At 35.6% G+C, this 14435-nt stretch overlaps 1 pseudogene; it reads left to right on the top strand.

Annotated features, from left to right (window-relative positions):
- The first annotated feature begins 8690 nt into the window (after positions 1-8690).
- On the top strand, positions 8691-11242 carry LOC127232151 (serine/arginine repetitive matrix protein 1-like; annotated as a pseudogene).
- Positions 11243-14435: the final 3193 nt, after the last annotated feature.

The following is a 14435-nucleotide window of genomic DNA, read 5'->3' as shown; positions in this document are numbered from 1 at the left end:
TGATAAAAAATACCATTCATAATACTATATCAGAGCCATATCTTGATATATTTACCAGTTATTTCTGCATTTAAGTAGATGATTCATCACCCTGCTAAATTTCCATTGAAATTTAAATCCAACAAAATTACACCTGTGTTTAGAATAGTTGATATAGTGAACATTTTAATATAATATATAACTTCAGAGCATATAACATTGATAGAATTACTTGATAATAAAAAGTGGTATGTTTCATTTTCACCAAATATTGTCTCCACAAAGAAGGTACCAAAATAACATTACTTTATTGGCAAATTAAAAAAGAATTTTGAGGATCATATATTACTTTTATATAAATTAATATAGAGCAGGAAAGACCTTTAAAGTTTCTCTTATGAACCATGAATTTTGATACTAAACCCTGAAGAGAGAAATTAATAAAACCAAAATGTATGCATACAATTCTAAATGTTATGGTTATTATTTTATATGTTTATCTTTGATAAATTTATATATACATTTTCTTAAACATAAACCATATACATTGGGAAAATAATGTAGTTATTCTTAAAACTGTTTAATGAAATGTAAACAAAAGTAAGATCATTTATATCTTTTACTTCAAATTGTATGTTATTGTCAAGTGATAATTGTTTCCCTAAAATCAAGACAAGGACAATAAAGATACCCTTTATTGTTAATATTTCTGTTTAATCTTGAGAAAGCTATATCATTGATTTCAGGTGAAATAACTGAGACATACAACATGTCATGAGAAAAGATTTAGAACAAGTTTAATTTGACATAACTATGGATGTTTCAAGAAGGTCATAAAATCTATAAAAATATTGAAATAATGTCTTGGTTTACAGTAAAACCAAACAATGTTTCTTCATGTATCAGTAGCCTCTTGGAAAACATGCTGTCAAGGCATTATCACACTGGCATTATAAAGGACAAAATGCTAAAAGGTACAAATAAAAGAACTGTGAGGTAGTATTTCCAAACAAATATTAAAATGTGAAAGAAAGGCTCAGAGATTGTTCAAGAGTGAAGGCACAACTATCCACAAAGACTGATCACCTAAATTTGGTTCTCAGCACCCAAATGATGAAAAGAGAAACAACTTCCAAAAGTTATTCTTTGATTTCCAAATTTGTGATTTGATATGCTGCCTTTAAATAAATAGATAAAAATAAAAAGGCTAAGGTATGCATTTTTGTAGGAGTATTTATAATATACATTAACAGTTGCTACATCATAACTTACTCATAATCTTAACCATATCTGACTGAAATCTACAAAAGAATTTCCTTAACCATTGGAAAAACATTAAAACATTTTCTATTTATACTGTGTTTTGATTGTATGCATGTGATGTATTTTGTTTTTGTTTTAACAAATAAAGCTTGCCTTAAGATCAGAGTGCAGAGTTAACCACTAGTTAGTCATAGAGACAAGGCAGTGGTAGCAGACACCTTTATTCCTAGCACTTAGAAGGCAGAACAAGACAGATCTCTGTTAGCTACATGAGATTGATCAAGTCTAAATGAGAAGCAAAGGCAGGTGGTGGTGGCTCATTCCTTTAGTCCCAATACTTAGAAGTCACAGGCCTTTAATCACAGCACTAAAGAGGCTTACAGGAGTGATATGACAGGGAAATATAAGGCAGGAGGAGACAGGAGCTCATGAAATTCAGTCTAAAGATTTCCAGAGACAGAGCCTCCTATTCAGTTAGAGGATTCAGTAGAGGTAATAACTAGTGACAGGCTGCTCTGCTTCTCTGCTTTTTCAGTATTTACCCATCCAGGATTTTATTATTAAAACCAATTAGATTTCATGCAACATATACATGTCTGTGCATCACAGTCATTCTTACTACTTAGAGAGGCCAGGATAAAGAATTATATTTCCTGGAACTGGAGATATACACAGTTGTGAGATCCTGTGTAGGTCCTAGGAACTGAACCCTGATCCTCTAGAAAAATAGCTGATGAGTCATCCCCACAATAGGCACCATGTATGTCCCTGTGTTTATTCTTTCCATATACATTAATTGTACTAGTTAGGTCAATTTCTGCAATGATACAAGGTACATAATTATTTGACGAAATCAGCATGGACCATAAAAATACAGATACATCTGTTTTAATTTTAAATTATGTATCATTGCGGTGTTTCATATCCTCATTGCCTTTCATTGATTTTGTTTTGTTTAAAGTTTATTTACTCATACCTTTTAGAGTATGTGCATATAAACTGATCTAATTATTTTTGTTTGTTTCTGGGTTTTTACTGTTTTTATTTTATTATTTTACATTTTTGTACATGGATAATATATTCACATCATTTCTACACCCCTCTCCCTCATCTTACTCTGTGACTCCAATTTTTCTTTAATTAATGACCTTTTCTTCTTTAATTATTATTTAGATATTTAGACAATATAAATAAATATGATAAATAGGTGAAAATTAGTAGATGATATACAATAGCTGATAAGTAGATGATAAATGATAGATAGATAACCTGCTGAGTCCATTTAGTGTTATATGTAAATGTGTTTAAGACTGAACACTTGGGATTAACCTACCAATCAGGTTTTCATCATTGGAGAAGACAAATTCTCCCTGTCTCAGCACCCATTACTTGCTTCATGAGCATCATCATAAAAAGATAAGCCTTATGAGATTTCCCCCATTTACATTGACACACAAACTGGTGTCTTTGCAGCAAGGTTTCTTTAGGCCTCATATTGTTGAGATTTATGTGGGCACAGCTTCCCTGTCATATACATAACACAGACCAACTGATCCTCTATATTTATAATCTTTCTATTAGACCCCATTACTATTCTCTGAGCCCTAGGTGGAGATGTTGTAGCGTACAGGTATCAGTTGGTGTCAGGCACCATTTGGTAAGTTTTCTCTGAACTTTGATCGGATGTGGCTTTCTTTAATGTTCCCCATCTTCTGAATGAAACAAAACAAGACAAACAAACAAAAAAAATTTCTCTAATAAGGGATAAGACCTACAATTATCTGTGGGTATAAGGACAAATATTTGGAATGCAGTGAAAACTACTGTGTTTTGGCACAGGGGCTGAAATAGGTTTTCCTCTGTAATCCATAACTCACTAGTGATGGTATTTGGCTATATATACAGTGCCAGGTATGAATTCCCTCCCACATACTGGGATTTAACTATATTTGGTGATGTTTATAACCACCAAAATAAAAGTGGCACTGTTACATCCCTGAGAATATCTTGTTATGCTGACCATCCTTGTGATTTGTAGGCTTATTGCTAGGTAGGACTATTGATTTCATTTCTCTCATGGAATTTTGCATAGCACCTTTGGATACTAAGATATTTAGTTCTCAAGGAGGGAGGGGGATATAAGACTAATTGCAACTCAGTTCTCTGCATCCTGTTTCTGAAAGTCATAGTTTATTACATTCAAATTTTTGAGGCAGATAAAGGCAAGGGTTGTGAACCATATTGTTTTGAAAGTCTCCTGGACTCTGATGATGAATATTTCTAAGGTAGGCTTACTATGCCTTACAGTGAGGTTTTGTTAGATAGTTTTGGTTCTTGTTAAGAATGTTATCACTAACTGATGTAAACTTACCTAAACTATATTATGTATACATACACACACAATTTAAACATATTTGCCTGTGGATTTTAAAATCATGCATAGTATTTTTATTTGTTCCCACTCCCTGTCTCTCTGAATTATCTGTCTCTGTCTCTGTCTTTGTCTCTCTGTCTTCCCATTTATATTCCAATTTCTATATTTCCCATTTTCCCCTCCAGAGTACCTGTGCTCCAGTGCCCTCATTCCCATAGCACCTTCTTTCTCATTCTAGGTCTGTTTTTATTTTCTGAGCTAACTCTTGGCCTAGGCATGAAGCAGAAATTACTCTCCCCTGAATTCTATCTCAAGTCCTGTCAGTTGTCCTTATTTCCCCCAATGCTGCATTCTATCACATTGTATCTCAACAATGAGATAGTGTGTATGTACTGTTGTGGTTTAGAGTTTCTCTTTCTTGTATACTAGATCAAAAATTAGATAGACACCCAAAGCAAAGCAAAACAATTTATTAAGAAATTCCCTATATGAGAAAATCTTCAAGATATTCAAAGAATAAAATCACAGAAAATGCTGGGCAAAATGAAGAAATACCTATGATCTTGTAGAGGAAGAATTAGTACCATGAAAATAGATATATTAACAAATTAACTTTACAGATTTGGTAAACTACTCATGGAAATTCCTAGAACATATTTCATGGACTTAAACACATACATAAATGGTTTGGTAGTGGTGGCAAATACTTTTAATACCAACACTCAGGAGGCAGAGTCTGGAAGATCTGTGTGAATCTGAAGCCAACCTTGTCTACAGAGTGAGTTCCAGGACCAGCTCCCAAGTTACAGAAAAAGTCTGTCTCCAAAAACCAATAACCAAACCAAAATAACTCACACCCCCCAAAGAAAAAAAGAAAACATAGTCACAAAAGACTATGGATTCACAAACAATCCTAATGAGCAAGGTGCCCTGTTGGAGATATTACAGTAACAAACATAAAATTATGCTAAACAACTACAGTTACAAGACAGGTTTGTACTGGCATTAAAATATGCAGGTAGTTCAATTAATTAGAACAAAAATCTGAAAAGAAAAGGCATTGTCTATTTGAATTTTGACTAAGAGCAAGATCACTCATTAACAATAAACTAAAGCTATCCTTTCAAGAAATGATGGTGGTAATACAGATTTCTACCTTCAAAAGAATGAACATAGATTTCTGAATTTCATCTTACCCAAAAATCATTTCAAAGTGGATCAAATAACTTAGCTCTAAATCAGAAACACTGTACTTCTAGAAACACACACACACACACATACACGATGTGACCACATAAAAATTAAAGATATATGTATAGTGAAAGATATAAACTGCAGAACAAATAGGGTATATAAAATGAGGGAAATTTTTTTTATCAATTACACCTCAGACAAGGAGCTAACTGACAAGGATTACAAAGAATTAAAGATATTAAGTACCAAGGAAATAAAATTATCAAACAACAAATGGGCAAATGAACTGAACAGACAATACAAGGGGAAAAAAAGCACAAATGGCTAATAAGAGTTTTAAAAGGGTATTGAATATACACAGCTATTATGAAAATGCAAATTAAATATTACAATCAGAATGGCTATAATCAATATATCTTATTACAAATGTTCAAAGCTATTTAGAGAAGGAACATTTTACTCAGTGTTGGTGTGGTACAAAATAATACATCCATTTAGCAAATTCATTTAATGATGTATATTTTTAAAAAATAATAATGGAACTGCTATGTGAACCCATGATTTCATTCCTGGCGATATACCCAGAGAATTCCATATAAAAGAGATATTTGTAGTTCCATTCTTGTTGCTCCTTCATTAACTAGCTAAGAACTGGAATAAACTTATAACCATCAACATATCTATGGAAAATGACAAGTTGTTTATATATTTATTCATCTTTAAAGAAAACACAAAATTTTCAAATAAATGAATAAATTGAGACTATATAATTTTAGATGATACCATACAATCTCAGACAATATGTATGTATGTATGTATAAATGTATATACAATATTTCATGTAGAAAAGAGAGCAAGACTAAATTTTGGGATGAGGTAATGACATCAGGTAATGAGCACAAGTTATAAAAGAGGACTTAAAACTAATGCTTTTGTAGTTATGACTGTCATTAATTTAATTTTTTTTGGTTTTGGTGAAGTTTTAGTGCATACAAACATATTTGGCAGTAAGGATGGAAAACCAGTTGAGAAACTCTACAGGTTCTGTTCCAAAGTGTTACACTAAATATATAAAAGTTTTCCACAGGATGGAGGCAAACATACCCAGCTATGATGCCTATGAACCACAACTATCAATATGATTCCATCAGGCTAAGGGAGTAATAGTGGTACACATAATTTGTCAGAAGCTAACAGCTCTATAATTGGAAATAAGACCCACTGAACTTAGGAATTCTTGGTACAGTAAAACTAGGCAACTGTCAGAGAATAGTGAAGTCTTTGATACTGAAGGGGAACCTTTAGCTGTCACTTTACTTAACCAGCATAATCCTTAACTACATTATAAACATGTGACCTTATGCCAATAGAAAATAGTAGTTCACACTTCTTATCAAGGAAACCTCTCTTTGCAACAGATGTAAACCATTACAATAGACCACAACCAATCACAATGCACACATCAACAACCTAATTCCTGGACCTATGGTTGAGAAATTATTATGGAAATGTGGTGAAAAATTGTAAGGGTCAGAAGACATTAGCAGTACAACTTAGTCACCTACAAACTTTAAAAAAACTAAATCTCAATGTCTCACCAACGCATATGCCTAAAATTGACATAAACAAGCAGGATGATAGCAATAAATATTCTATATGGGAGGGAGGAAGCTCATGAGGCCTCAATGTTAGACAAAAAAAAAAAAAAAAAAAAAAAAACTACAAGCAACTAAGGAAGGCTGAGAGCACGAGATATTTATAGATTTATGGGAAGAGTAGCAGAGCACACCAATTGATTATACAATAGCAAATGATCAGCCCTGAAAACATACACAAACAAGTAGCATTTCATGGACTAAGCTCTAGAAGGCTTACTTTTTTGGGTCACCCACCAACTCCTAAATATAAGCATAGAGACTTTTAATCACCAATAGCTTATGCAAGTCCTATTAGCTCTTATAACTGAACCTGTTCCTCTTCTTCTATGTTTTGGCTCAGGGACTTTTACTTTTCTTTTACTATGTATGTCTTATTCAATGTCTGACTGTCTGGTAGCTGCCTGGCTGGCTGCCTCTTGGCATCTCCCTCTTTTCTCCCTAGTTCTGTCCTCTTCCTCTTCCCTGATTCCTTGTCTCACTTATTCTCTCTGCCCAGCCAATCTTCCTACTCCTCCACTGCCTAACTATTATCTATTCAGCTCTTTATTATAACAATCAGGTACCTTACATATGCAAAGTGAAACAGGGATATGTATTTACATAATTAACAAATTCAGCACAAATAACATATCTTTGACTAGTTAAAGTAGTACTCCACAACAATAAGAAGATGGCATTTATACATTTATAATTAGACATTTACTACACATGCACACACACACAAATAAAGAAAGAAAGCAATGAATTTGAAATAGAGTACATGGGAGGGGTTGGATGGAGAAAAATAAAGGGGAAAATTATGTAATTATATTATTATGCTCAAAAATAAAGATATAAATAATTAAAAACAATAAAGCATAGAAATAAAAATTTAAGATTCACAAAAATTAGAAATTGTATAGTCATTTCATTTGATTACTTTTGGTTTATAATTTATAATGCATTTTTATAATAAAGTTTACATAGCAACAAATAAGTAGAGAAAAAATTTCTTAAAGACTTTATCCCTAGTTTATGAATGGACTTTGGGAACCCATTCTATATAGAGGGATACTCCCTCAGGCTAGACACACAGGGGAGGGCAAAGGCCCTGCTGCAAGTGATATGACAAATTTTGAAGATACCCCATGGAAGGCCTCACTCTCCCTGGGGAACAGAAAGGGATGGGATGGGGGTTGAGGGGGCAGTGGAAGAGGGGAAGGTGAGGGAACTGAGGTTGACATGTAAAACAAGCTTGCTTCATATTTATATATAAAAATATATCAAAAAGAAAAAGAAAGAAATAATAAAAATTTGAGGAGAGGAGGAAGTTAGAATATGGTAAAGTTTTGCAGCCAAATGGCCTTGTAAGGCCCCACAGATGGGGCTACCTTAGCATAGGCTTTCTGACGTATTTTCAAAGCACAGGGTTCTTGCCTCATTTACAGTTTCACTTTCCTATTTATGTTTTATTACACGTAGCTTTACATACAACTTCATGTGCTGTATGTCAATTACCTTCTTAAACCTTCATATAAGGCTATGGATATTGTATCGTAAGCTGTGCAGTGTCTTTGTCAATGGCACAAGATGATTATATTTAGCTTTGCTTGTGGAGTTTCCAGATTGTTTTCTTTGAAGACTTTATTTACATATGCTATTTTGTACCATTTTCTCAATCCTTCCCAGATCTCATTATCTGCCATTTTCTCATGCTGAAAATCCTGTGAACCAAAAGATATTGAGCCATAAATTTTCATTAACACAATGGTGCTCCACACCCACATGCAACAAGGAGGCAAAAATTAGTTTTAAGCAAGAAAATGGGCTCTCATCAATTTTTTAAAATATAATGCAGACTGCATATATAGTACATGAATGTGTATGCTTCTCTATGGTGTTGAAATTTTATGGGGTGGAGGCAATTAGGAAAATAATGTCTCCAAAGTTTCCTTAGGGGACTTCATTATAAAATAGGGATAATAATGTTCTGCAAGAGAATTCTAGGCTAGTTTTATTTCTAAGATATTAGGAATGTGTTTTCTTTCTTCCCCTTAATGTTAGATGTACCATAATACATGCTTGTGAATGCACCTGGTTCACCTTAAAAATTTTCACAGTCTAATGTAGGTCATTAGTTTTCCTATCTAAATTTCAATTTCTATATAAAGTCTTACATGAGGGAGTCTACAGCACTGAAGCCTTCTGAAGATCACGACGTGGGCTCCAAGGAAGGCAGCAAGATGGAGGCGGGATTCTTCTGTGGAACAAGTGCAGAACAGGATAATTGGTTCAGCAACAAACAGAAGAAACTCCTCAAGCAACTGGAATTTGCAGAATGCCTAGAAAAAAAGGTGGACATGAGCAAAGTAAACTTGAAGTCTTGGATAACAAAAAGAGTAACTGAAATCCTTGGATTTGAAGATGTTGTTATGATTGCGTTTATATTCAACCAGCTGGAAGTGAAGAATCCAGATTCCAAAATGATGCAAATTAACATGACTGGATTTTTGAATGGGAGAACCGTGGCCCCTGCAGTTAAGTGTACAAAAGAACTTTGTCTGGATCCCCTCTGCTTTTCTAGCATTGAAGAAGGAAGAAGAGAGAGAAAGCACAATCAGGAGAAAGAGAAAGTACAATCATTCTTGATCTCCCTGTCATAGAACCAAGAGCTGGAGCTCTTCCCCTGCCCCAGAAATGAAGGAGAAATTTCCATAGCTCCCAGAACCATCAGTGAAAACAAAAGACTCTTCAGTACAAGTAACATCATGAAAGTTCCCAAGTCTGAGGCTGTACTAGAGCCCAAAGAACCTTCTCCAGAAAAAAAAAAAAAACAAAAACAAATTCTAAAATGGAAAAGGAAAAGACCAGACCAAGATCTGGATCACATTCTAAATAATGATCTCGGAACTGTTCTTGATCACCTGCTCATACTAGACCAAGACCAAGACATAGATCCTGATCGAGATCATACTCTCCTAGAAGGCAGCCAAGCCAAAGAAGGGGACTATCTCTTCAAAGAAGAAATCCACCAAGATGGATGCCTCCTCCACCAAGACACAGAAGGAGTAAGTCACCAGGGAGACAAAGGAGGCATTCATCTGCATCTTTGTCTGGAAGTAGTTCTTCATCCTCTTCATCTCGTTCCTAGTCACCGCCAAGGAAATCTTCCAAAAGGACCTCCAGCCCCTCTTGAAAAACTCGTGAGTCATCTCCTTCCTCAAGTCCTCCAAGGCAAAGGCACAGACCATCATCTCCAACAACTCCACCACCACAAACTCGCCATTCCCAACCCCTGGCAGTCAAACCACAAAAGAAAAAGTTGTGATTCTGTGTCTCTAGGAAGAACTTCGGGTAAAGTGAGAAAACATAAAGTTACTGAGAAAAGAGAGTCACCTTCACCAGCACCCAAGCCTAGAAAAGTGGAGTTGTCTGAGTCTGAAGAAGACAAAGGCAGCAAGATGGCTGCAGCTGATTCTGTACAGTTAAGACACTAGTATAGACGACAGAACCAGCAGTCTTCACCTGATTCTGGCTCCTCTTCCAACTCAGAAGATGAGCGGCCCAAGAGATCCCATGTGAAGAACAGTGAGGTAGGCAGACGGTGGAGACATTCTCCTTCTCAAAATGCTTCTCCATCACCTTGAAAGCATCAGAAAGAGAAATCCCCTTGAATGTAGATGGGAAAATGATGTCAATCGCCAGTGACTAATAGTGGTAGAAGGAGGAGAAGTCCCTCCCCACCACCAACCAGAAGGCAACAATCTCCTCCAGCTTCTCCTCCTCTCACTCCACCACCACGATGAAGGACTCCTTCTCCTCTCCCATGCCGCTATTAGCCTTCTCCAAGAAGATACTCTCCTCCCATCCAGAGGAGATACTCTCCTTCCCCACCTCCGAAGAGAAAAATGGCCTCAACCCCACCCCTGCCCAAGTGAAGGGCATCACCATCTCCACCACCAAAGCTCCAAGTCTCCCATTCTCTACCTCCCAAACAAAGATATCCCACCCCAATCCAGTCACCAAGAGAAGCTCGCCCTCCTAATCTTCAAAGAATAGGAAAGGTCCCTCTACCCTGGAGGCCCAGTCACCACAACCAAACAAACAGGATTCACACTCATCATGTCCTTGAGCTCCTCAGACCTCAAGACCTCCCCCTGTTCTAAGAGGAGTGTCAGTATCACCCCAAGGAAGGCAGTCCCCATCTCCAAATATTAGGCATATTAGGAGAGTCTCCAAGGAGTCCCGAGCCTAAACAGATAAAAAAGGCTGCCACACCAAACCCTCAGTCCACAAGAAGGGTTTCCTCTTCCCTATCTTTCTCTGGATCTCCTGAGCCAGCAGCTAGAAAGCTTCCAGTACCTACTTTTCCTGTTCAGTCTCAGTCACCCTCCACAAACTGGCCACCCACAGTGACAATCAAAAAGGCAAAAGCCAAATACCAAGCCCGTCCTCTGTCCTCTGCAAGAAATTCTAATCAAGAAGGAGGTGGAAAGAAGAAAAAAAGAAGGACAAGAAACACAAAAAGGATAAGAAACACAAGAAGCACAAAAAAAAAAAAAAAAAAAAAAAAAAAAAACAAGAATGAGAAGGCTCTGTGTAGCCACCACAGTTCCTGCAACCCCTCCTGCCACAACCCACAACCACATCAGCACAGGAAGAGCCTGTGGCAGTCACAGAGCCCAGGAAGGAGACTGAAAGTGAAGCTGAAGACAACCTTGATGACCTAGAAAGTCACCTGAAGGAAAAGGCCCTTAGACCCATGGGGAAGGCTCAAGTGTCCCCACAGTCCTAGGTGTTGTACTTTTATTTGTTTCGTACTCGATTCAATTTCAAAATTGCTAAAATGTTTTTTGTTTTGTTTTGTTTGTAAGGGGCACGGATTTGCAGTACAAAGGTGTATTAGTGTCATTGTTCCATTGACATTTAAAGTGAAATATTTATATTTTAAGAAAAAAAATACAGAAAAGAAAAAAATATTTTTTTAAAAAAGTACATTTAAATATTGTTGGAATTCTTGTATTCTTGTGCTCCTTTAAATGCCCTTGCCTCCCCTGAGGTGTTTCTTCTCCCAACCCCCACCCCTCCTGTTTTTCTTCTTTCCTCTTGAAAATTTTAGCACCCATGTAAATTATGCTCTCAACCTTGTATAGGTTTGTAAACTTGCCCAGAAGTGAGACCACTTTTGAAAGTGTTTTCACTCTTGTTGCCAGTGGGGTCTATGCTGACACCTCTGGATCCCAGCTCTAGAGCAGGGGAGGGACTGTTCATGGATGCAAGTGTTCAAGTGTGACAGGTTCCAAAATTGATTTAGAACACCTGGTTATGTCCTCCTTCGGCTGATTTGTTTTGTTTTTCTATCTCCCCCCCCCCATTTTTTTCTCTTTTGTAAAGCCAATTTGCCTTATGTAACCCTTCAGTTACATAAATTTGTTTTATGAAATGCGTGGTTCTTGCACATATTTTTTCGCTTACTCTTCCAATTGGTACACACAACTGAAGAGCTCTTGTATTGGCAGGTCAGAGGGCCTGCACTTGGACATCGTGTCTTGGTTTCACTGTTTTATTTTATTTTATGTTTTAACTAAACTTATATAAATCTTGTGCATTAAACAGAATAAATTTCTAAATTTCAAATATAAAGGAAGAAAAGATCTCGAAGTGGTTCAATAATTAGCCACAGCTGATGAAATTACTATTCTAATTGTATTTTCCACAGCTCCTAAATGAGGATTCATGGATCTGGGAAAATTGAAGAGATTAGAAATGATTGTAGTACTTGGCTGGCACATCTACCAAATATGTCTTTTACTGTGCTCTGAAAACAATAATTTATTACTTTACCTAATAATGGATGGCATATATGGATAGTATATTTTTTATGAACTCAAATGTACACACACTGTCCATATTATCATTCAAATTCATTTCCTTTTTGAAACCCATTCTTTCCTTCTACAATCTACACATCCACACTGAATTTAGTGATACAATCTATGTTTTTAAGTAATTAGTTGACATTGGCTCTTAAGAAGTGCTCTTACACAGAACAGCTATAAATCAATTCTCCAATGATAAAGATTTTTAAATTTTTATTTTTAGTTTTATTTTTCATGACTGCAACTAGCATGTATTTAGAAGTGATTGATGTTTCTTATTGGGAAAGTCTACTAATAAGTGTTGCTCTATTGATTTTTCACTGCTCGGTGGCAGTGCATCCTGAATATGAAAATATTTCTACTGTGAAAAGATGAATCATTTTTGGTTTATAAGAGTTTTCTCAGAGAACAAAAAAAAAAAAAAAATCAATGGGTTCACTTGAAGTTAAAACCAAAATTGCTTAAGAAGCTTCAGATAAAAAATGGGGCTGTTTAAAAGAATAGTATTATGAATTATACATTGTTTGGTGATTTTCATGAAAATTGATGAAACATCGTAGATTCTATTTCAAGACATTCACAAAAACATAGAAACAGAGTTAAATTTGTTTAATTTGGTGACAGAGAATAAAGCCTTTATTGCTCTTATTAAGCACAGTTTTGTTCAATATTTGTATAAATATAAAGTTGTATTTATTATTTTAAAACTGTTTATAGTTAGAATGATCAACCATCAAGTGTGGTTATATATTGTTTATGAGTTATTAAAGCCACTGGAAATTAAAAAAGCAAAGCACCCATCTAGTTAGCCGTAGAATCTAGGCAGTGCATATCTCTAGTCCCAGGACTCAGGAGACAAAGGCAAATGGATATCTCTGAGTTCAAGACCTCCCAGAGCTTCAGTAGATTGAATCAGTCTAAAAGAGTAACAGAGCACATACCTTTAATCCCAGCCCTAGAGAGTGATATAAAGGACAAAAGCCCAATGTCTCAGTCTTCATCCTGAGATTTATGCTCCAGCAACATTGAGGAGAGGCAGCACTCTGATTATTTTTGAGAGCTTGTGGAGACAGGATCAACCCTTTCAGCAAGAAGTAGAGGTGAGGCTGCTTTGCTTTCCTGATCTTCAGCTTGAAGCTTGAACCAGAATATTAGTTCTGGGTCTTTAATTTTTCATGCTACAATGAAATATAGAAGAAATTTACATGGAAAATTTAGTTTCCCCCTTAGTAATCAGAAGCTAACACTCCAAATTTAAAAGGGAAGAGGGAAAACGGGCCTTTGAATTCTTCTTTCCAATGCTGATTCCTTCAAAATGGAATCAACAATATTACAGATCTGCATCCAATTGAGAACAAAAAATTTTGAGCCTGATTTTCCTATTATAGGTTTCTGAATTTGAAGAAAAGCCTCATTTCATTAGTTATATAAGGATTATAACAGTTATAAAATATTGTAGCATTGCTGTGTCAATGCTGGGTAACAGATAAGAAACAAATAAAAAGTGGTTCTCACAGCTAAATTTGATTATTTTTTAGTAACATTAACATCATTCTTTTTAAAGAAAGCCATAATTTGTAAATAGGTATTTAAATAGATAATCTTTTCCTAATTCCTTTAAAAGTACAAATTATTTTGGTTAATATCAATGCTGCTATTATTGTCTCCTGGGGATCTGCATATCCACAATGACAAAGAATAAGGTACCTAGAATTGGAAGGGGCCTTGAGAGTCTTAAACAGACTTTTATGAAACCTTATCTCCAAAATGTGTCTCCTTGTATTTAGTCAGCATTTCCTAAACACTTGTGGATTGTCTTAAAGCAATACCAAAATGTCTCTCTCCTTTAATTCATAGTCTTTAATACGGGTATTACATATTGTTGGCAAACAGAAATTCTTTCCCACATCCAGTTAAAGCCTTTTTATTTTCTCTGCTTTCCTCCTTGTTGTAATTCTTAAAGCCAACCCTGCATGTTTTGCACATTAACAGTGATTAGGTAAACACAGCCATTAACTAATTGACAGGTCTGGTGCTTGGTTTAAGAAGGGTGCAAGTCTACACCTATGCTTTTCCTTGTGGAACTCAGCACTCTTCTGTTTCCTACTT

Source organism: Phodopus roborovskii, unplaced genomic scaffold, assembly GCF_943737965.1.
Source record: "Phodopus roborovskii unplaced genomic scaffold, PHOROB, whole genome shotgun sequence".
NCBI classification, from domain to species: Eukaryota; Metazoa; Chordata; class Mammalia; order Rodentia; family Cricetidae; genus Phodopus; species Phodopus roborovskii.
The sequence above is the reverse complement of the archived record's forward strand: the minus strand, read 5'-3'. Positions and strand labels throughout refer to the sequence as shown.